The sequence below is a fragment of the Aedes albopictus genome, chromosome 3 (genome assembly GCF_035046485.1).
Source record: "Aedes albopictus strain Foshan chromosome 3, AalbF5, whole genome shotgun sequence".
NCBI classification, from domain to species: domain Eukaryota; kingdom Metazoa; phylum Arthropoda; class Insecta; order Diptera; family Culicidae; genus Aedes; species Aedes albopictus.
Genome location: NC_085138.1, coordinates 254074072 through 254097573, shown reverse-complemented (window position 1 = coordinate 254097573; position 23502 = coordinate 254074072). Strand labels below are relative to the sequence as shown.

General features: G+C 41.9%; 1 protein-coding gene across 2 annotated transcripts in view; it reads right to left on the bottom strand.

Annotated features, from left to right (window-relative positions):
* The window catches only part of LOC109424411 (zinc finger protein jing homolog), a 515341-nt gene that overhangs the window by 70390 nt on the left and 421449 nt on the right, over positions 1 to 23502 (bottom strand). The window contains exon 2 of one of the 2 annotated variants that reach the window (XM_062860236.1): positions 8564 to 8701. The exons of the other annotated variant lie outside the window; for it this stretch is intronic. The gene's annotated coding sequence lies outside the window, so the exon portion shown is untranslated. The remainder of the gene's footprint in view (positions 1 to 8563; positions 8702 to 23502) is intronic. 2 annotated transcript variants of the gene reach the window in all.

The window sequence follows — 23502 nt, the reverse complement described above, 5'->3', positions numbered from 1 at the left end:
TTCCATCTATAAAATGTTCTTTCCGGGCCTATTTTGCAATTTGTATTATTTGACCTCGCCTAATGATCATTAGACTTATTAGTGATACTTTGGCCAAATATCGTTTCGGCCTAATGAGCCAATACCCAGTATTTGAAGGACCTTTGCTGACAGCTCTATCTCATACTAGATCATCTCTAATACGCATTATTCCATTATTTTGTTTAAAGGTTATTCTTTACAATGATATCTTCTGGTATTAAAGCTGTCAGTAATGTTATTAAATTCATAAAAATATACCCATCATCAGAATAACCCATCTAAAAATATGCTTTCGGGGTAATGGCGTTCGGGGTAATGGCGTTCGGGGTAATGGGGTAGAACCCTCTGAGGAAGCTCCTGGACTAGTTCCTACAGAAACTCCTGTAGAAATTCCAGAAGGAACTTCGGAAGGAATCCCTGAAGGAACTCTTAGACTAATCTCTGAAGGACCTCCTATAAAAATCCCTAAAGGATTCTTCTGGACGAATCTGATGTATCTCTAGGAGGCATCCATGAATATTCCTGATTGAATTTTTGAAATTTCTGTCGAGATCTTCCCTAGAGATCTAGAGTGTCTATAAGCTTAAAAAAGTAAATTATGTAGTTTGATCGGCAGCTGCAGCTGTAGATCCTACGTTCTGAACTCTAGGACAGTTGGTATGACCTATAGAACATTAAAAAGTATTAAGAAGCAGATGAAGTCTTCTTCCCATTCTTCCGTGGTTCCTTCCCACTTCCAGCGCGAGCGATTACCAATCTTCCGATACTCTCGAGGTCCAACCGACCGACAGCCAAGCTATCGTTTGCGTGCACCCCATACGGAAGTGGAGGCGGGGCGGGAAACTGCGAGATCCATTAATTAATTATAGATCCACCGCGAAAGACGACCCGCGCCGCAGATGTGGGCAGGTTGGATCTTCTCGCCGGTTCCGACAACAACAACAACCACCCCGGCAAGACAAAAAAAAGAAGATCAGTCAATCAATGAAGCTTGAGAGTTTTTTCCCGCCTTCCCGTGGATGAAAGATTGGAGTAGGTAAAACGAAGCGGAATCGTGCAGAAGCACAGGTTGGCCGGCGGCGGCGGCGGCGGCGGCAAGAATGGGCAAGCGGAACGATTAGCTGGCGGCGGCGGAACGGGGAAGCATGCGAACGGGCGGGCAAAAAGGAAGTGACCAATTAATGTTGTAGAACGTTTTTATAATGTGTAATTTGGCTTCTAACTCGAGCTAATAGAGGCAGTGGCTAATGGTTGTAGTTTTGCGCGCCATGAGGGTACTGGGTACCTACCTACATTACTTCTCCGCCGACAACGATGAGATGAGTAATCGCGGAGAGGGGCGGATTGGCGAATGGGTTGTAAGACGGGCGGAAGAATACGGTACGGTTCGTTTAATGGTTGAGAACTTTTACTTTCCGGGTGGAGAAGTTCTGGGCATTCGTTGCGTTGTACAGGTACTGCTTTTCAAAGTGGTGTTATTGTTTAATCATCTATTATACATAATAGTGTTTCCAAATTATCCTTGAGTGCAGGTCTCTTGATCTACTAGATCAATCATAACTTGGGAAATTTTCCTTTGTAGTGCAATAATGCCAGGAGATGAACTAGAGGTCAATATTACAACTTGTGTTCGTTTCGCACTATATATAGGATGTAAATTGTTTTTCGAATAACTCTCGAATTATCTCTACCACATACAAAACTTTAAAAATGATTTGTCATAGAATAATAATTCCACAAAATTGAATAAATCAAACAATCTGCTAGGGGTACATTCTCAAAACTGATTATGGGGAATGTAGACCATATATTTAGTCGCGGCAAATGGTTCTCTTCCCTTAAACAACAAATTCTTCACGACTTCAAACGAAAAAGTTTAATACTAAACAAGAACGTTCAGCACTCACTTCTTCCGGATACCTATCACATTCGCCGAACAACCCGCACCCAGTTCTATTGAAACCGAAAACCTATAAATACCTTGCTTCCATGATTGTTACAGCAGCCGCAGCGGTGTAGTAAATTGAACAAATGGCCGAAATGGCCTTCCTACTCATCGTCTCCCATAGCTCACGTGACCATTCATGCTCGACAACAGTCGACTACCGTGGTATTTTACGCACGTTACGTTCCGTGTACCCACTGCTGTTCATTCTCTTCCTAATGCTACGGATCCCACCCACACTAGCATCCCCATTCGTACTCCATAGTCTCAGAGCTGTGTGGCATCGATTTCTTCCAATTCCGCACTGAAAGAAACTTTTCCGAGTAGACCCGCCTGCTCCTGTTCCTGACCAGCATCGTCGTTTTATCACATCCTGCCTCCGAAGCTGACTTTTGAATGGGAAGAATCTCCCCAACATATGGTGCCGCCCGGCGATTAGAATCGAGAAACAGGGGCGGTAGTGACATTTTCCGAAGAATTCTTTATCGGAACGGGCGCGCGACTATACTACAAGAAGCAGGCACCCCTTGAATTCTGGGAAATCTTCCGATAAGAAAAGATAAAGTGTCCGTCCATGTTGGAATGCAACCTTGCTACTCGAATCACGTTCGACGAATTTGTGCGCTGAACATAAACCTGTGCAAATCGTTAAGGTAAACAGCTGGAAGATAACGATTCAAGGGTTATTGCCATTGCTCTGGGCAGGAACAAGACTAAGCTTATGGACCCCAGATAATCATTTTACACGTAGTGTTTATGACCGTATTATACGTTCTTTTATTAGTCAAATTTACATAGCATAAGATGCAGCAATCATATGTGCATTGACGGCACAGTGAAAATGTTATATGACTCGAAGCGTTATCTTATGCGACTCACGATGGGCACTATTGCGATGCAATGTAGATTCTTGTGCGACTTGCCGCACTTACACACTACTTGATACTATTATGCCTCTCAAGAAAAATCAGAATATGGCGATTATCTGCCTCTGGCTTCTGATATTAGCGCGACAGTCACTAATCATAACAGCGTCACCAGATTTAAAAGTATATAATTCCACTATATGGGGTTTGACAGCAAGAACACTCATTCCACTGAGCTACGCTTGCCGTTCGTCACAAATACATTCAAAAACATCTGTCACTTCGCGAAACCCACGTGCTTTTGTTTTTGGCGGGATCACTTTTTCTTTTGTTTTGCCTTGCGACTGTCGTGCGGCGGTATGCCTTGCGAGCGTACGACCGCCGCAGGACTCTAATAAAAGATAAGCGCGACAATATCATGATATTCTGCAATGCACACATTGGTCGCACTTTATGCGATACTGACGTAATTGAAAAACTGTTATGAAATTCACACACTCTTATGCACGCAAAAAAATCCGTTCCGATATACGTGCACTCCCATTCACGGCAACGGGAACTATGCATAGCAACCATAACAACAATAAGAAATGTACACCGCGAACTAGATGTCACGTTCTTTAGAACGCCCATATTGACAGCTGGAACTAGTTCCAGTTCACGGTATATATTTGTTTGTTCACGTTTATTAGAACGGATTTTTTTCACGTGTGCGAGTTCCGATGGCATATGTCTCGGTATATGTTGTAAAAGCACATATACTCCCGATCAAAAGTTTGGGGTCTCCCCCTCAAAAACATGTCATTTGTAGGCCCCTATCTCCACGAATTTGCGTCCGATTTGATATGAGATTAGCACTTTTTGATGGTTTACCAAAAGTTATTAAAGAGGCTTGCTAAGAGCTACTAGTTACTACAGAAGCTTACTAAGACCTCCTAAAGAAGGCTACTGAAAGAACCCAGAGAAAATTTTGCATGCTTTCAGTTTCAGCAAAGCTTGCCAAAAGCTTTCAGCTTACTAAGAGCTTCTAAAGTAGCCTACTACAAGCTTCCAGAGATATTTCTGGATGGCTTTTAGTTATGTTTCCGATGGAGCCGATGGAAATTTACCGAAACCTTGTAGAGAAGCTTCCAAGAAACTTGATAAAAACTTCAATAGATGTTTACCAAAAGCTTCTAGAGAAGTTGGCTGAATGCTGCTTAAAAAGCTCACTGAATGCTTCCAAAAAGCTTGTTGAAAACTTTCAGTAAAACTGGTTGAGAGCGTAAGTAACTTGTTGAAAGCTTACTAGGGGACTACGGGACTTTCTTAAGGGTTTCCCGGGTGTTCCAGGAGGCTTCCAAGAGGATATCAGGGAGGTTTCAGGAGAGTTGCTAGGGTTTCTGAGAAGATCTAGGGAGCTTTCGAGGGGTTTTCAGAAGGGTTTCAAGGTGTTTCAAGACATTTTTGAGGATTTTTTTTGGGTGCATTCATGGAAGAGGTTTTCAGAGTGGTTTCACATAATTTCAAGGCATATTAGGGAATTTCAGACTTGGGAAGTGTGGATGTGGTTTCCGGAATGCCCTTGAAAACCCCTGAGACCCCCTTGGAACGCTCTTGAAATTCCCTGGAAAGCCCCTGAAATGCCCCTGAAATCCCCTGAAACCACCTTGAAATGTCCTGAGATTCCCTGAAACATCCCTGTAGCATGCCTAGAAACCACCTTATACCCTCTGATACATTCAGAAGCCGGGGCCTCTCTTTCAAGAAACATTTTTGGTTTTATAAACGTTTCAAATTAGTTTTTTCAAATTGCTTTTCGTGACTGTCATAAAACTAAAAACCACGGATAACAGATGTTTATCAAAGAATAAAATTTGACTCAAAACCTGTGTAAATTTGTATAAACCATATGCGCTGGTCACTGCTACCATCTATACAACGAGTTACTGCATTTACTGCTATCTGATAGAGATTATTTGCGTTTGCAATTGGCAAAATCCAAAATCACTGCGAGCTAGATTATGATTATTGAAATGAAGGTTGAAAATGTTTACACACATTTCGTATGTTATTACGAAAACGAGATGTAAACCTACCAATACCCGTGCCCCACGTTGCGCGCCATTATTACGAAAATATAATGGAGCACTACAAATGTGTAATGAGGAAAAATGTCTGTAATCTGTGCTAAAACTTACTAAGGCCCAGAAACTTCCAGAGACTTCTTTAGCCCCCCGGAAACCCTTTTAAATTTTCCCATGAAACTGTATTAAACTCCTTGAAAAAAATACTGATACACCTAGAACTCCTGAAATCCATCTTATCCATTCTGGTGGAGCGGACCTGGTGTGATGGTTAAAACACTTGACTATCACGCCAAGGATTTGGGATCGAATCCCACTCCCGACAAACTTGCAAAATGTGAGTTCTTCCTTTGGAAGGGAAGTAAAGCGTGGGTGTCGAGATGAACTAGCCTAGGGCTAAAAATCTCGTTAATACAGATAAAAAAAATCTTATCCATTCTGAGGAAGCTTATGAGAAACCTTTCGGCAGATTTTAGGGACCATGTTCTAGAAAAGCTTGCTACATTGTGATGAGCTTATAAAACATGCTGGAAGCTTTCAGAAAAGCTTGCTGGGCGCTTTAAGAAATCTTGATGGAATCATCAATGGAAGCTAACTGAACACTTCCAGAAAAGTGACGCTTGCTGAATGCTACCAAAGAACAGCTAGATGGCTACTTCTACAGAAGATTGCTGAAAGCTTTTGAGAAAGTTAACTAAAGCCTACTTAAAATCTTCCATAAAAGTTTGTCGAACGTTTCCCGAAAAGAGATGCTTACAGAATGCCATCAAAGCTGGATGAAAACATTCTAACAAGCTTGCTGGAAGTTTCTATGAAAGCTTAGTGAATGTTTCTAAAGAAACCTGTTATAAGTATTCAGACAAGCTTACTTATATCATAAAGAGAACCTAAATACAGGAAGGAAACCAAAAAACAATTGGTAAAACTTCTAAAAAACCTGACTGAAAGCTTCTTAAATGGCTTGATAAATGTTTCATGCATGCTTCTAAAGTATTTTGCTGATAGCTTCTAGAAATGCCAGCAAAAACTTTGACAAGATGGTAGAAAGCTTCCAAAAAATTTTTCTAAAAAGCTTCAAGGTTACTAAAAGATGCTAAAGTCGCTTACTAAAGATTATTGGTAATCTTGATTGAAGCTTCTGAAAGAAAACTTGTTTAAGTTTACTAGAACAGCTTACTGAAAGTTTCCAAAGAAACTTGCTGAAAACTATCTGAAAACATTTCTGAAAGCTTCCAGGAAAGCTTGCTTTATAAGCAAGAGCATGAACATGGATGATCGCACAATTTGTAATTGCTACTCCGTGAATTGCTACTCCAGACCAATCGAAATTGCACAGATAATCAATTAATAGGATTTGGGACTAGCTTACCATTCTCAATGTGCACAGTTCGAGAACTCACAATATTAGTAATGACCAGCAAGCCCGTCACTTCTACAGAAGCTTCCTAAAAGCATATAAAGAAGCCTACTACAGCTTTTAAACTAAAAACTTCTTAAGACAAAGAATATTACTGAAAGCTTCTGAAGCTTACTAAAAGCTTCTAAATAAGCTTAATGAAAGCTTCTAAATAAGCTACTAAAAAGCTTACTAAAAGTTTTTAAAGAAGCTCAATAAAATCTTCTAAGAAAGCTTATTAAAAGCTTCTAAGAAAGCTTATTAAAAGCTTATAAGAAAGCTTATTAAAAGCTTCTAAACAGGCCTACTGAAAATTTCTAAAAAAAACTTACCAAAAGCTTCTGAAGAAGCTTACTGAAAGCTTCTGAAGAAGCTTACTGAAAGCTTCTGAAGAAGCTTACTGAAAGCTTCTGAAGAAGCTTACTGAAAGCTTCTGAAGAAGCTTACTGAAAGCTTCTACAGAAGCTTACTAAAAGCTTCTAAAGAAGCTTACCAAAAGCTTGCTGAAAGCTTCTAAAGAAGCTTAATGGAAGCTTTTAAATAAGCTTAGTAAAAGCTTTTAAATATACTTAGTTAAAGCTTCTAAGAAAGATTACTAGAAGCTTTCAAAGAAGCTTTCAAAGAAGCTTACAAAAATCTTCTAAAGAAGCTTATTGAAAGCTTCTAAAGAAGCTTACTGAGAACTTCTTAAGATGCTTACTAAAAGCATTCAAAAAAGCTTACTAAAAGCTTCTAAAGAAGCTTACTGAAAGCTTCTAAAGAAGCTTACTAAAAGCTTTTAAAGAAGCTTACTAAAAGCTTGAAGAAGCTTACTGAAAGCTCCTAAAGAAGCTTATTAAAAGCTTCTGAAGAAGCATACTAAAAGCTTCTAAGGAAACGAATTAAAAGCTACAAAGGAAACTTACTAAAAGCTTCTTAAAAAGCTTTCCAAAAAACATTCAAAGCAACTTACTTTAAGTTTAAAAAAAAATATCAAAAGTTCCGAAAGATACTTGCTATAAGCTTGGTTAAAGCTTCTGTTTACCAGCTAAATTTATATTGAGATAGTGGGGATATTTGGGTTCATATTGAGCAAGAACATTTGTCATATGAATGTGAAAATCATAACTTTGTCCAAGGTAAACTCCTAGTTGAAATTTATCGACCACCGTTTTTTTTTTAAAGTGAGGGAGAGGAAAGCAGAAGAAAAACCTCAATCTCGAAGAGAAACATTGATGAATGATGGTAGGTATTTTAGAGACTTCCGTTCAATGAATCACCCCATCCTCAAATTTCCGAACCTGCCTGCGAACTTCTCTCATCAATGAAGATGATTCATGTGTAGCCATCAGGCAGCAGACTAGGTACAGGGCATCCGTCTTGTACCCGTGGCTACCGTGCTGCTTCCCTTCACATAGGTCCGGCCAACCTATATGTGTGGCTGAAGGCTTCTTGATTACCGTGTTGATTCCGTCACCATGGAAAATTGGCCCTACTGACGGAATTGGGCATGGCCGCCACCTCCGTCCGTAAAACGGTGTTCAACACGGTGCAAGCGGGCGGTGGTGGTGTCGGCGCGGTAAAACATCAAAGCGCAAAGCCTCGCTCGCATATCATCAAAAGCCCCCATCCGAGTCTGAGTCTGAGTATCGTAGCGCGTGTGTGCCTCTCTATATCTATAGTGGTGGATCGCGAAGGCTAAGCCTTTTGCGCTCAGCCAGCTCCGCTTGGGTCTCTGACGCAGATTTGTTTACCCCCTTCCCGATTGGAAGGGAATGTCAAAACTCTACGCTTGGTCAATTTTAAACAACTGCCAAAAACCTACTACAAAAATTAAGGAATGATCTGCATGTTATTCTAAACATTATATTATTATTTTTATTAAAAAAAAACCTTTTAGCTCATTAGAGTATACAACTTTGAAGAAGATAATATCATGTTTACAAAATTCAAGTCACGGGAGAACCCTGGTATTGTTCAAGTTTTAGTATGGTTGTTAAAGAATCCCAAGTAACAATGATAGCTGAATAATAGCTTATTCAGCCTTAATATAAAGCTTGAGCGCGGTTTATTCATTCATTGTTCAGCAACAATGTTTGTTGGGTTGGTTTTGAAACAGATTCAAACCCGCAGCCGCAATAAAATAAAAAATGTAACTTGGAAAGTCCTGTCTGTCTCCAGGTATCAACTTCAAGACAAGAAGCTTTTTTTCCGGTTCTTTTCAGAATTATAGTAACTCAACTTGTTACAATTTTGTTACACCAACCCGATCAGGTGTTCCCATACCTACATTTTACTCTGATTTCGGTTCGGTTTGTTGTTGTTGCAGTGGGCGGTCAATGAACGGCGCGCGGTGAACCGGTTCGGTTGGTCCTCCGGCTCGGCTGCCCTGTTTAACCGAAAGGAGCATACTGCTGGCTGCGCTTACCTGCAAATAAAAGTCAAAAGGTGAAAGACAAGAATCTGGTTAGTGCTGTTGTTGTTATTGTTGTCGTTTCTGCGGAGAGGTATTTTATTGTTGGTACGTGTTGTCTGTCATTTCTTTGTTTCGGAACTTGTTTAGTACATATACATATTCCGCGCTCTGGACGTCGGTCGCGTCGGTTTGTCTTTGCGCGATTGATGATCTCCGTTGAAAGGGATTGTCTCTCTCTGTCTCTGCCCCCCCGACTCGAGAAGGAAGGATTTGTGTGGCGACTGCTGAGCTGACCGACACGACAAGGTGTTCCGTTGTTGTTGGCTGGGATTAGGTTAAGTGGTAGGGCTTTGACAGGGAAGGCGGACTCTGGGAGTGGCGAGGCGAGGAATGGCTTTGTTTTGAAAACTTGAATGGATTCGTGACGGGTCATTAGTCAGAGTATTGAAGGTTGTGTCACAATATTGCGCGTTCAGTTATAGAATTTCACTGCTTCATTTGAACAAAGTTGTGGAAAAACAACATCAATCACAAACAAGTGGGCTGCAAAATGGTAAGTCGATAACATGGAAGGAGCGTCCAACACAGCTCTGGTTTTCACAAGTTTCTACCTCATAGTTCCACGGATAAATCGGTGACAAAAACGCCAACTAAGAGTTGTGTTCTAAGCTGACAGTACAGCCTGATCACTATTGTCTTTCTAGATTGACGAGGTACGTCCCGAACTTCTAGCACCAAGGAGTTGCGGCTCAACCAGCGTATGTTCAGGTATTCAGCGGATGCGGCTGAGTACGAAATGCTGTATCGTGTCAATTAGAGCTAAGATGGCCGTGTAGCTGCCGGCTTAGAGTAGTACTACGCATCACCTGTTCCGGTTGTAAGAGTCTACCAAACAGGATAACCCCAATTCAAGGTGTTCAACGACGCGCGCTGAGGAATTAACGATCAAGGGAATGGAGAAGATGCTCGATGCTCGTTAACGGAGCCTGTGGGGCACCTCTGGTCACAGTAATTTGTCCCTTACCGCGTCAATTCAGGGCTCTGGCGTGCAACTCGTGGGATTCAAACAGCTTAACCAATAACTCAAATACAGTTAGTAGCGGCAGTGGTGAGGTTAACCCCTTCGCAAGAAATGTATTAGCTAGGTCAACCATAAGGACAGCGGCAGCAGGAGAAGGGAGCTGTGTGCGAAGAACCAGCGTAGGGATCCTCATTTTTTTCCTAGCTAGTGCGCCGGGAGAGGTCATGGATAGAGTAGGGTTGATTAGCAATGACCTCAATCAAGCCTGGTTGAGATTTCGTAAGTCAACGATGGCGGTCATGCAGGACTATGATGAGCTCATGGCAACTGCGGCAGCGCCTGTAAAGCTGAAGAAGCCGAAGTCTACCCAAATGGAGGTCTTCACATTCGTGAGTGGCCTGCAGAATACGCCATTCGTGACCTACAGTGCAACAGGGATGGTAGTCTAGGGACCTGACGACCCCCCCCCCCTCCGCTCTACGAGTCAGCCGTGTTGTCGGCTAAGAATAGGGCTACGAACCTCAATTCAAGGTGTCAAGCGACTCGTGCCGAGGAATGAGTGATCGAGGCGATGAAAAAGATACAAGATCGTTAACGGAGCTAGTGGGTTACCAGGGCACCCCCACAGTATTTCGTCCCTTATCGCGTTAATGCTGGGCGATGGAGTGGTGTAATTCTTTTCTCGTGCTACTCGTGGGATCCAGAATGAGTCAACTTAACAAAAATCAAAAGTCAAGCGGTACCGGTAACGGCGAGGCTGGCCCCTTTGCAAGAAGTGACATCGTTTAACGAAATGAAGCTGTAAGAAGGATGTGAATAACAATACTAAAATTTACAATGCCTACAGGAGTTCCTTGTGGAATTTCTTAAATAGTTTTTTCTGGGGATACCCCAGTTTTTTTTGTTATGCTTCCAGTAGTTCCTTCAGGAACTCCTCAAAATGTTTCTTAAGGGTTTTATACAACAGTTCCTTTTAAGATTCTTTCAGAAGCATTTTTTGGGATTCCTCCTAGAATTCCTTCTGTGATACTTCTGAGGATTGATTCTGAAATTGTCTCAAGCAGTTCCCCAAGAATCATAAGAATTTTCCGAAAACACTGAGAATTTCTTCAGAATCTACATAGAACTTTCTCCAGAAGTACCCCGGGAGGTCCTTCAGGAGTTACACGAGAATTCCTCTAGGAGCTTCTAGGAAATTCCCACAGGAGCTGCCGAGAATACCTCCGTGGCTTCACCAGGAATACTTCCTAGAATTAAACGAGATATTTGTAGAAATTGTTCATGAATTCTTCCAGAATTTTTAGCCAAGGGAATTCCTTCATTAATGATCCTAAAATTCTCTCTAGGATTTCCACGAAATATGTTTTAGGAATTCAAGATTTTTTCAAAAAGTTTTCTAGTAATATTGTCCGGAAACTCATTCAGCAAAATAGTTGCACAAATTTCTCACAAAAAAAAATCCTCCAGAGTTCCCCGGGAATTCCTCCAGGAGTTTCCCGAGGACTCCTCCAAGAATGTCGTGAGAATTCCTTCAGCAGTTCCCTGGCAATTTCTCCAAGAGCTCCCCAGTAATTCCTCCAAGAATTCTCCGGGAATACCTCCAGGAGTTTCCTGGGATTTTTTCAAAGAGTTTCCAGGGAATTCCTCCAGGAATTGCTACAACAGTTCTCCGGGAATTCCTGTAGTAGTTCCTCGGGAATTTCTCCAGGAGTTTTCCAGAAATTACTTCATGAGAAATTCCTCTAAATATTCTTCCAAGAATTCTCCTGGAATTTTTTTTGAACTCCTGGAGATATTTCCGAGGAGCTTTCGGATGAATTCATGTAAAACTTCTTCAGAATTTCCCAAGTAACTCGTGGAGAATTTCCCAAGCATTTTCTAGAAGAAATCCAGGGAAACTCTTGAAGAAAGGCCCGAGGAACTCCTAGAAGTATTTCCGAGGAACTCCTTGAGAAATTCCCAGAGAACTTCCCCGGCAAATTCGAAGAGGAATTCCGGAGCAAATTTTAAAACATTTTTCTAGGAACTTCTGGAAAAGTTGCAAGGGATCTCCTGGGAACATTGCCGAGAAAGTGCTGGAGAGATTCCCGAGGAAGTCCTGGAGATCTTTCCGAGGAATTTCAGAAGAATTCCTGAAGGCATTCGCGAATTTCCCGTGTAGCTCTTGGGAAAATTTCCGAGCAACTCCTGAAGGAATTCTCGTGGTACCTCTTAAGGTATTCCCGAGGTACTCGTGGAGAAATTTCTAAGGAACACCTTGGAACTCTTGGAGGAACTCCTGAGAAACTCCTTGATGAATTCCCGGTTTACGCTTGCAGAAGTAAAAAAAAAGACACTACACAGTCTTCGACCAAAGGTTGCACAATCTGAACGATCACTAACATTTGACAACGGACAACACACGAAACACCCAGTGGTCCAGTGGAAAATTTTCCGTTTGACGAAAAGTTTTCACCAACTGGATCGGGAATCGAACCCACACTCCGAGGCTTACGAAACGGCCAGACGACTGACGCCCTAACCGCACGGCCACTTATCCCAATTACTCATGGATCTGTTAGGAAAATTGCGGAGCAACTCCTGACGGAATTCGCGAAGTTATGGAAGAATTATTGATGAACTTCTGGTCGAACTGCTGAAAGAAATTTTGAAAACCTTCTGAAGAAATTTCCAAGGTACTTCTGCAGAATTTCGCGGGGAACTCCTAGAGAAAAGTCCTGCCCAAGCATTATTTTGATGACCAATTAGTCTTGTAGAGGTTTTAAGAACCGTCATAAAACCTCATACCTTTTATTTTGGTTTTATAATGGTTCTTAGAACCTCTTGTAGTCTATTTGACTAAAAATTGTTATTTGGGTGGGAACACATGAAGAAATTTTTGAGGAAGTCCTGGAGGAATTCCCAAGATATTTCTAAACAAAATGCCGAGGAACTCCTGGAAAAAATCCCGGAGACCTCCTGGAGAATCTCTTTGAGGAACTCCAGTGGAGCTCCTGGAAAAATTTCCGAGGAACTCCTGGAGGAACTTCTGAAAAACGAACACCGGGAAGAATTATATAGAAGAAGTCCTGGATAAATTTCCAAGGAACTTCTGCAGAAATTCCCGGACAACTCCTCGAAGCATTGCCTGGAAAAAATGCCGTGGAACTACTGAAGAAATTACCGAGGAATTTCTGGAGAAATTTCCGATGAACTCTTGGAAATATTCGCGGGGAAAGTATAGATGAATTCCTTAGCATATTCTTGAAGCTGTGAAGAAATTCCTAATCTTCTGAAAAATAGAGGAACCTCTGGAGGAATCCTTACCCGGCTCATCATGAACCTGCGGCAACAATGCGGGACCCAGACAACCAGAAATCGCATAAGGATGTACGCTGTACATCGTATAAAGAACTATTTTAAATCACTATCGCATATATATATACGGCTGAATGATAATTTTCATCGCATATGATGTTATTTTTTGAACTTATTGCGATGTATCTGGTAAAATCATATAAAAGTGCAAATTAACTTTTATAATGTATAACTACATCGTAGTAGACGATATTCTGATGTTTTATTGCGACGAACTTTACTTATTCGCAAAAAAGTTCGAGCGGACTCGCAAAGTGTCAATTGAAATAGCATAATTGCGCACTGCGATGATTATACGACTTCGCTTGGTATTTTTATCATGTCAGTGTTTATCATGTCAGTGAAACTCGCATTGGTTTAGAAACTAAATCGCATAAAAGTAAAAATAAACTCGTTAAAATGTGCATACAAACTCGCATAAGCTAGAATCGTTAACGTTGGTATACTGCGATGTGATATGTGATAACAATGAAAGAGGTGCTGTTAGAGTGTCAAAAAGTTACAAGAAAGTTAACAGTCATAATTGAGGGGGTTAGAAGTAAAGGGGTGTAAGTGACAAAAACCAACTTTCGAGTAAATTAGGTTTAAAGCTTTTCACCAATTTTTCATCCCATACAAAATGTATGAAGTTGTAAAATCAACCCAATTTTCTCCGATTTATTGTAATTTTTCTAATCATCGTAAAAACAAACTTAAAAAAGTTCCTGAAAGCTTGAAATCTGAAGAATTTTGTGATATGCTCAGCTCAAAATCGAAAAAATGGTCACTTACACCCCTTTCCATCTGGGGCCCTCAATTATGATTACAAAATAAGTTGTAAAGTCATCATTTTTGTTTTAATGACCAGATAATTTATAATGGGTGATGCTAGCAAAAGAGAGGTAGTGATAACTGTGCGGGAAATCACGTTTCGTCATTTTGGGCTCTAGATAGCGCACGGAAACCAAGTGCATTCCAACACTGAGGTGAGTTAGAAAGTCATGAGATTTAATCAGTGTGATTCATATGTAGTGTTTGGTGTTCAGTTTGAAGTGTGGCTCGAAAATCCAAAGGTTCTTAGTTCGATACTGAGGTGACAAGAATTGTTTTTTTTTTCGAATATTATCAAGTCGCATAAGATGATATATTACGTCGCAATAGTGCACACCGTGCATCGCCTGAAGTCATATATCGTTATTATTTTTCCGTCAATGCACGTGTAGCGCCTCCACTTTTGTACGCATAAGGCACTTTTACTGCATCTTATGCGATGTAACTTTATCGCATAAAAGTACGCACAACATAAACATAAACTTCATTATACGTGCAAATTGGTTGTCTGGGTAGGTGCCAAGCGCGAGAAAGGCGACAGTCGAAGAACTCGGACTTCTTGAAGGCAATGTGAAGCGACGCCAAGTTCGTGAATCTGGGAGTCGACATGCGCAGTATCAAACGTACTCGTACGGGTGAGATGATCATGGAGCTGCAAGGGTGCCGCCTACAAAATTTGGTGGAAGAGGTCCTTGGCGAAGGAGTAGAGGTGAGGGCTCGCACACAAGAGGCGACTCTGAAGGTTGAAGACCTAGACGAAGTTACCGAAGTGGAAGAGCTCGTCATGGCACTGCGGCAACAGTGCGAGCTGCAGGTGGCCGCCGCAGCCGTTGAACTAAGCAAGGGACCGGTAGGAACACAAATAGCTTTGGTTCAGCTACCTGTAGCGGACGTCAAGAAAACCGTAAAAGTAGGGAGGATAAAGGTAGGCTGGTGCGTATGTCATCTGAAGTTCCACGAGCCACTGGAGGTTTGCTTCAGGTGTCTGGAACGAACACAAACACGAACAACAAGTTTAAAACGGGAGGTCAAAGTCCCCGGCCTTCAGAAGAGCCGTAGCTTACAAATCACAGTGCAGGACACGCAGCTGAACCTGAACCACTGTGACTCAGCTTAGCAACCCAAGTAACAGAACTAGCTGAATAACAATTTCTTAAGCTAAAATTTGCTTAATAGTAGTTTGTTCCACTCCTGTACAGCAAAAAAGTTTGCTGGGAACAGCTTTGTCAGGCGGTTTCTGAGTAGGGGACGGATATCGCCATCATAGCAGAGCCATACCGAGTATCCACCGGTAATGATAATTGGGTCACGAACGGTCCCTGAAAAAATGGCGGCAATATGGGCGACGGGTAAATACCCCGTCCAGGAGTTGGTATTTACCACATATGAGGGCTTCGTGGTCGCCAAAGTAAACGGGACCTTCTTCTGTAGCAGTTATGCGCCTCCGGGGTAGTCGATCGAGCAGTTCAAGGAGATGCTGGACTGTATGACGACCGTGCTGATAGGGTGTAGGCTGGAGGTAATTGCGGGTGACTTCGATACCTGGGTCGTTGAATGGGGAAGCCGCTTCACAAACCAGCGGGGTCAGACCCTGCTAGAAACATTGGCCATATTGATGTCGACCTGGCTAATGTCGGTACCAAGAGTACCTTTAATCGGAATGGAGCGCAGAGCGCAGTCGATTATCGACGTTACGGGTAGACGATGGTTACACTTACAGTGATTATCTGGCGGTTCGCTACAGTATCCACTACAACAACAACAGGCAGCAGGTAAAGGAAAAGGCAGCTAGGCCTAGGCCAAGCTCTCGTAAGTGAAAGACATCATACTTCGACGACGAGGTATTTAGGCAGGCGATCCGCCGTGAGTGAAACCTACGTGGTTTAGACGACGATGCGACCGTGCCTAGGCAAGTTCACCCTAGAAATAAGAGACCACCGGCTTACGGGTGGACTCAAGCGATTGCGGATCTGCGCCGTGCCTGCCTACGGGCTAGGCGGCGGATGCAGCAATCATGAATTGAGGAAGAGCGAGATGAACGACGGGCGATGTTCACCGCTGCCAAAGTTCGCTGAAGATCGAGATAAGGGCAAACAGAAAGGCCAGGTTTGCGGATCTACGTCAGAATTGTCAATGCGAATCCGTGGGGTGATGCCAACAGGATCGTGATGGCCAAGACAAGATGTGTAATGGCTCCTACTGAGCAGTCTCCAGATATTCTGGAGGGGATTATAGAGGGGATTGTAGAATCCTTTAGCGGTGGTAAGTCCCCAGGTCTGGACGGAATTCTGAACCTGGCCTTAAGAGTAGCTATTGCTGAGTTGTTGAGATCTGCTATTCAGAATTATCTGGACGAGGGAGCCTTCTCAAATGTCTAGAAGTGGCGCCGTTAGATCCTATTGCCAAAGGAAGGGAAACCACACGGAGGCCCGCTGGCATATAAACCAATATGCCTGCTCAATACGGCGGAAGTCTCAACACATTGAGATATACCGAGGGTGTAGAGGTTTCTCAAGTAAACAACACGGGTGAAATAAGGTACAAATTGTCGTAGATCACAACCGTGCAGTGAACTAAGAAATACAATCACGCAACCCTGACCGCAAAAAGGTGCTCAACTCGGAACCGGCTGCCACTCAAACTGACTGCCTGATGCCAACAAAATCCAGTCCCAGCCTTGTCCTTGCTCCCTTTTTTGGAGCTCCACGACGACAAGCGGAACTCACATATTGTGTTATTATTTTATTCCATGCCACGAACCGGGCCGAATTGCATCACTGTTGCTGCAGCCGTCATCGCCACCGTCGACGTCATCGTCGTTCACGTACAGATTCATATAAAAAAGGGAAACAATAATGACACATTGCTGCTGCTGTTGCAGCCCACCTCCCAATGCATTGCATCCAATTCCCATTCTCCTACCCATCGAATCGGAACCCGCATCGATCGAACTCGGCTGTGATTGAATTCATTATATGGATATGCATGTCTGTATTCATACCCTCCGCTTGACATTCAGACCTCAGACAAAAAAGCAGTTTTTCCACTTTCCGACCTCCCGAAAAATCATATGACCGGAGGAACTTTTTTTTTTATTTCGTGTTCTGGCTTTTCCTTGTTCCTCCGGAGTGCGGAGTCGAGCCGGGCAGATCCACACACAAATACAAACAGAAAAAGCCTCACAATGCAATGGGTTGCAGGCAGGAGGTCGAGGACTCGCGCACTCTCCATGGTCAGGTTTCCGCCGCGCCGGCTGACTCTGGACAAACCGCGGCGGGGGCCAAACTGGGGACCCACATGGGCAGGGGGCCTCAACTCGACCGACCGACCAACGACTGTCAACAGCCAGCTTTGGTTGGGAAGTCGCGGCGCGGCGGCGGGGGGTACGCATTGAAGCAAGAAGAAAACCTGATGCAGCAGACCAGCAGCAGCAGCAGCAGACAAAAATGCAATCCGATAAACTTGATTTATTTTTTTCCCGCTTCGGGCGCAAGGTTTTTCGTCTGTTCCGATATTTTGCATTTGCACGAGTGGTGGTGGCCTCTGGTCGGGTCTGGTCTGACTTGCGGCAGCGAAGCGGACGTTCGTACCACGACTACCACTAGCTAGCTAGCAGGCAAGCAAGAGCTCCAACTTTGGGGCCGCGTAATTGCTGGGTCGATTTCGTGCTGTTGCATTTAGAGAGCTGCTATTTACGAGGCTGCAGCAGCAAACGACGAAAGGTTCTTCGCTTTTTAAGTTCTGAACGTGCTTCTATGTTATGGATTATTGTGCTTCTGGGGTAGAGGCGAAAAGTAATGTCAATATCTTGGATTGTTGTTACCGTTATACCAACAGTTATACGGTTTAATCAGGAATAATATCTTGTAACGATGGGGAATTCGACTGGAATTTGGAATTACGTGTGTTTCGGCTTTTCAGTTATGAATTTAGCGTCGACTACTTGGTTATCTTTGCCTACGTTTCGACCCGGGATGGGGCCTTCTTCAGGGCCTAAAATTTATTTCAATTAATTACAAAATTTTGTTTTTTTTTGGACAATTACAAACTGACTCGATATTAAGACAAGTTAAAATAATTTTTACAAAATATAAAAGTCGGTAGCTAAAGGGTTGATTTCTCTCCACAATTGCTGCATCTTATTGTCGTATTCCTCTATGTTCATTAGGATCAACCTGTTTCCTTTGTTCGCCTGAACTACAAGGAAGTCTGGATTGGCCTTCATGAATTTCCTAGTGATTTGCTCAGCTTTATGGCAAAACCTTTCAACGGGGCTGCTATCCCGCCGCCTAGATCTCTGAATGAAGTTCTGGATTGTGTTCACCACGTTGCATCTCGTTGTCTCCCGGATGTTCCTATCTTTTTCTATTGATAACACGTTTCCAACGTCAGCTATAAGGTGATAGAACGGAATGTCCGCAGGAGTTCTCTATCTCGTTCCTCAAGGTCCGTATTCGGTGAAACGTGTCCTTGATCTCGATGTTCAGTATCGATTTCTGCAGATCGGTGATCCGGGCTGACAGAACCCGAGTGAACGGGCTCCCCGATGCCAGGAGCTCGTACACCGCAGAGATTGGACGATATCCCTTTCGTGACGGAGCGCAAAAAAGTAAAATCTCCATACAAATTGCTCAATTTTGGATCTCCAGAACTCTTAGATTTCCCAACAAACCAAAAATTATTTTTCCGCATTTTAAAGAATACTCTTTATCTTTCGATTTCTAGCTTTGATTGCCTTTATAAATCGGAAATAAAAAATATGCGATAGATAAAACTTTTTCATGTTTTACGGTTTTTGTCCACTTTTTGTTTACATTGTTGTGGTAAATCCCACAGGCAACGTAAACAAAAGATTATTTACACACATACAAGTACAAGTGATGGCAGAATTATGGAAACAGTTTACATCACTTAAAACAAAGTCTAAACAGATGAAAACAATATGCAAACATGTTACTGCTCAACAGCACAATTATGCTGGTTCGACACGAAAGGGATATGCGGTGGAAAAAGTCCAGATTTCCGACATTCGATAAGAAAGCATTTCCGAATTATCATGTTTCCTAGTTTTTGTTGATTGTTTGCATAGTTTTTGAAAAGATCTTGAATTTGGGGGCCGTATCTCAACCCTACATGGGTGTAGAAGTTCGTGTGGGAGTCTACTGCCATGTTACTTGTAACGATGGGGAGTTCGACTGGAATTTGGTATTACGTGGGTTTCGGCTTCTCAGCCATAAACTTTGCGTCGACTACTTGGTTATCTTTGCCTACGTTTCGACCCGGGATGGGGCCTTCTTCAGGGCCTAAAATTTATTTCAATTAATTACAAAATTTTGTTTTTGGACAATTACAAACTTACTCGACAAGTTAAAATAATTTTTACAAAATATAAAAAGTCCGTAGCTAAAGGGTTGATTCTCCACAACGGGCATCGCTAAATGGGAGATACATTAGTCACATCACTTTCATTTTTGTGCGTTTCATAGCTTTCTGGACTAGAACTGGAAGCAATACATTTAATGATGACAGTAATCAATGATATGTGATAATATTAACAGATAAGTTTTATTTTTTCAAGTAAACAAATGAAAAATCAATTTTAATGGAAACATCAGTTGCTGTTATTTGAACCTTCTGAAAATTAACATTTTCGCAAAGTGTACATGAACACGAAAAATTTTATGAGCATTAGCAAGAGCATTTAACAATATCGTTTATTTTGTGGAAGAGACTTATCGTACTACTTTGAGAGCCACTGTTTATCTGAAAAAAAAAAAATACTTAAATTTCATCTGATGCAGTTTTAACTGATTATGTGAAAACGTTTTTACGTGTTCATGTGGGAAAATCATGTAAGAAAAGCACTGAGCAATTTTTTTGATATGTCGATCATTTTACAATGACACATTTTATAATGATAGTCATTTCTACTATGTGAATTTTAATATACAGGCGAAATTAGGCTAGAACTGGCAATAGATAAAACTCGTTCCATATTTTCAAATGTGAAAACCCTGGTCTGCGAAAACGTGTGAAAGTTAACAAATGGGTATGTCAAACATAAGCATTTTTTAAGTGAAATTTTCAATAACATGATAAATATGAGAGATAGATATATACTTTCTTCGCAAAAGTTACGCGTTTTAATAAGGCAAAACATTTGCTAGAACATTTGCAAATTTTGAAAAATGCTTAGAAAAAGTTATAAGCAAAATCTTTTTTTTGGGGTGCTTCATAAAAAACGCCTAAAATGTACATACAAATCAAAAGATAGAAATTTTGTATGTTCGGCAAAGTTGTTTCTAGTAAAATTGTCTACAACTTCACTGAACAAACATATTTTTTTAGTTTACAAATAAAAAGATAGAAATAGTTTCTCACTTTTAGGGGGATTGATCACACAACTGATGTTTCCATAAATTAGGGCTTATTTTATAGAAAAACTTTGCCGAATACACCAAAGATCAAAAATAATGTTTTCATGGTCAAAACAATTTCGATCACGTTTTTGGGCCATCCGCAACAGTGTGCGAAGTCACATTTGTCTCTGAAAGACACATCTGGACAGCTATTGACCGACCCGTCTGACCAACTGAAACGCTGGAACCCTTTTTGAATTGTCGGCCGCGCCACCAACATGATCCGCCTTGACGCATTTTCCGTGTCATCACCGAAGCTTCATTATTGCAGGAGATAGAAACAGCCATCCGTAGCATGGAATCGAACAGGGTCTTGGGGGTCGACCGCATATCAGCTGAGATGCTCAAAGCTGACCCCATAGTATCCCCACAACTGCTGCATCAATTATTCTGCAACATTTGGAAAACCGTGACATTTCCGGCCGACTGGATGCAAGGTGGTTTAGTAAAGGTACCCAAAAAGAGTTCCCTGACTGTATGTAATAATTGGCGGTACATCATGTTCCTGAGCATCGTTCTCAAAGTCCTCTGCAAAGTGATTTTTAAACGGATACAGATAAAGATTGACGGAACTCTCCGGCTGCAGCAAGCAGGATTCAGTGCCGGATGTTCCTGTGTGGACCATATTGTCATGCTCCGTATCATCTTGGAGCAATTTAATGAATTTCAAGAATCTCTCTAGCTGATGTTCATTGATTACGAAAAAGCTTGCAACCATCGCAATCACGAAAACTTGTGCGGAGCCCTCAGGTGGCGCATGGGTGTCCCTAAGATAATTATCGGCCTCATTGAAGCACAGTACAGTTCATTTTCGTGCAAAGTACTGCCGTGTGCAGCATATTTGTCCCATGGTCATAGGGTTTCCTATAGGACAACTATGCTGCACACGACAGAGTACTGCAAACGTTGTCTTATCCAATCCCATCCGGGTCGTTACTGGAGTAAAGCAAGGATGTATAATATGACCGCTACTGTTCCTAATCGTTATCGACGAGATCATGGTAGGTTGCGATTGATCGTGAACCAAATCATGGGTTTCCGTGGCACCCCATTACCATGGAGCACCTAAATATCTTCGAACTGCTTGGTGAAGTTACTCTCCTAGCTCAACGGCACTCTGATATGCAGAACAAGCTCGATGATCTTTCCGATCGCTCCTCAGCGGCAGGTCGTAACATCAACGTCAACAAGACCAAATCGTTGGATGTAAACACGGTCAACCCTTTCAACTTCACAGTGGATGGGCTAGCAATGGAGAATGTTTAAAGCATCCAACATTTTGGTAGCCCAATGGCGGTCGATTGCGGCACCAAGATCGACATAAGTGCACGGGTCAAGAAGGCGTGGGCTGCCTTTGCGTGTTTAAGGAATGCATGGAAAAACAACCAGATTAGTCCTCGCACCAAATTTCGAATTTACAACTTTAACGTGAAATATGTGCTGTTGTACGCCAGTGAAACTTGGTGTGTATCAGTGGAGAACACGCAACGGCTGCAGGTCTGCATCAATATTAGAATAACTAACCACAGAAGTCCAATGTCGCGATGTTCGTGTTACTAACATCTAGTTTGGTTCTGTACAGGATGGACACATAAAAATAGTCAATTATTGCAATTAAAGTTATTAACATAATTGAATAGGAAAAGTGACTACAGCGCCATTGGAGGTCTAGTGTATTACTATTGCATCAATAGATGCCTGCGCTATATAATTCGTGCATGGTGGCCTCACAATTGGATCTCCAACGTAGAGCTCCATCGTCGATGTCATCAAAAGCCGATAGCGACAGAAATTTGGGAGCGAAAGTGAAGGTGGGTCCGCAACACTCTTTGCAGGGGCGGAAACGAAATCTGTAAGCAAGCGTTAGATTGGAACCCAGCAGGACATCATCGCAGCAGAGGCAGACCCAGAAGCTTATTGCGGCGCAGCGTAAACAAGGAACTAAAGGAAGCCGGCAGAAATTTGAATTGACCAGGATGGAGATCTTGATGTGCCCATGGGTGCTCAGGACTGGAACTACATAAGTAAGTATAAATGGCGAAGCTTATTTTTGTACCAATCATTCGAAAATTTCATTTTTTCCACATCAGCCAAACTACTCTGAGGATTTTGTTAACTCTCTCTATTCGCGAATTTAAACTTAATTGCTAGTTCTTCACACAGTACTTCGAGGTGCATATGAACACATCATACAGAGTAAAATTGCATGATCAACTAGAACTTCTGGACTTACTTGAAAACTGATACAAATAGTTCTGAAACTGATACAAATATTCAGCGCCTTCCAAACTGTCATGGAGTTAGTAAAAACAGTTAAATACTATTCTGTTTAACTGTACTGTGTTTGAATCCTACGGCAGAAATGTTTTTTGACCAGTGAATCATATTTCAACCATCGCGCAACAATAACGACAATGTCGCAACCTGAATTTGTTGCGACATTCTACCCAATGCGACATAAGTTTGTCTCTACTTGAACAGAAAAGGATAAAGATCATGAACCACGAGTTTAGAGATTTTTAAGCCTTGCATTGTGATTTTCGATCGGTAACTTCGAGTCGGTCAACACTGCAACGCTGCTGAAGATGTATCACCAAAAATGATCGATTATGGGTTGGTAATAATTCTGGAACTCGATTTGAATAGGTCGTATGTGCTTTTGTCGATTAAAATTTCGATCAGTTGGATTCGTTTATTGTAGCGAAAACCGTTGAAATTGCACAAAGTTGATACATACAGCAGAATCCTCACAAAATAAGCTTTCCGTTCCATCATTAAAAGTCTCAATAACTATAATAAACTGATCGAATATTATATCGACAAAAGCACATACGACCTATTCAAATCGAGCTCCAGAATTGATTATTCACGAGTTGAAAAGTACGCAACAAAATCAGCTTCCGTTTTGTCTGCAACAAAAAATTTCGAGATCATGTCATTATCTGTTACCAGTTGGGATAAAGAGTAATAGCTGTGCCTTCTTTGTTGCTTGTTTTGTGCCTCTTTTGTCTGACAATTCTCTTCACTGTTTTTGACCTCAATGTTAAAGTCGTCTTCAGTGTCTTCAATTGACTTCGACTCGAGAGTCGAAACTTTGTCGAAAAGTTGTTGTTACGGGTGAAGGTCACATGTTCTGAATTGTTGAACAGTATTGATATTCCTGAACACCTTGAAAGTGTATATACTATGAGCTATAGTAAGCCTTG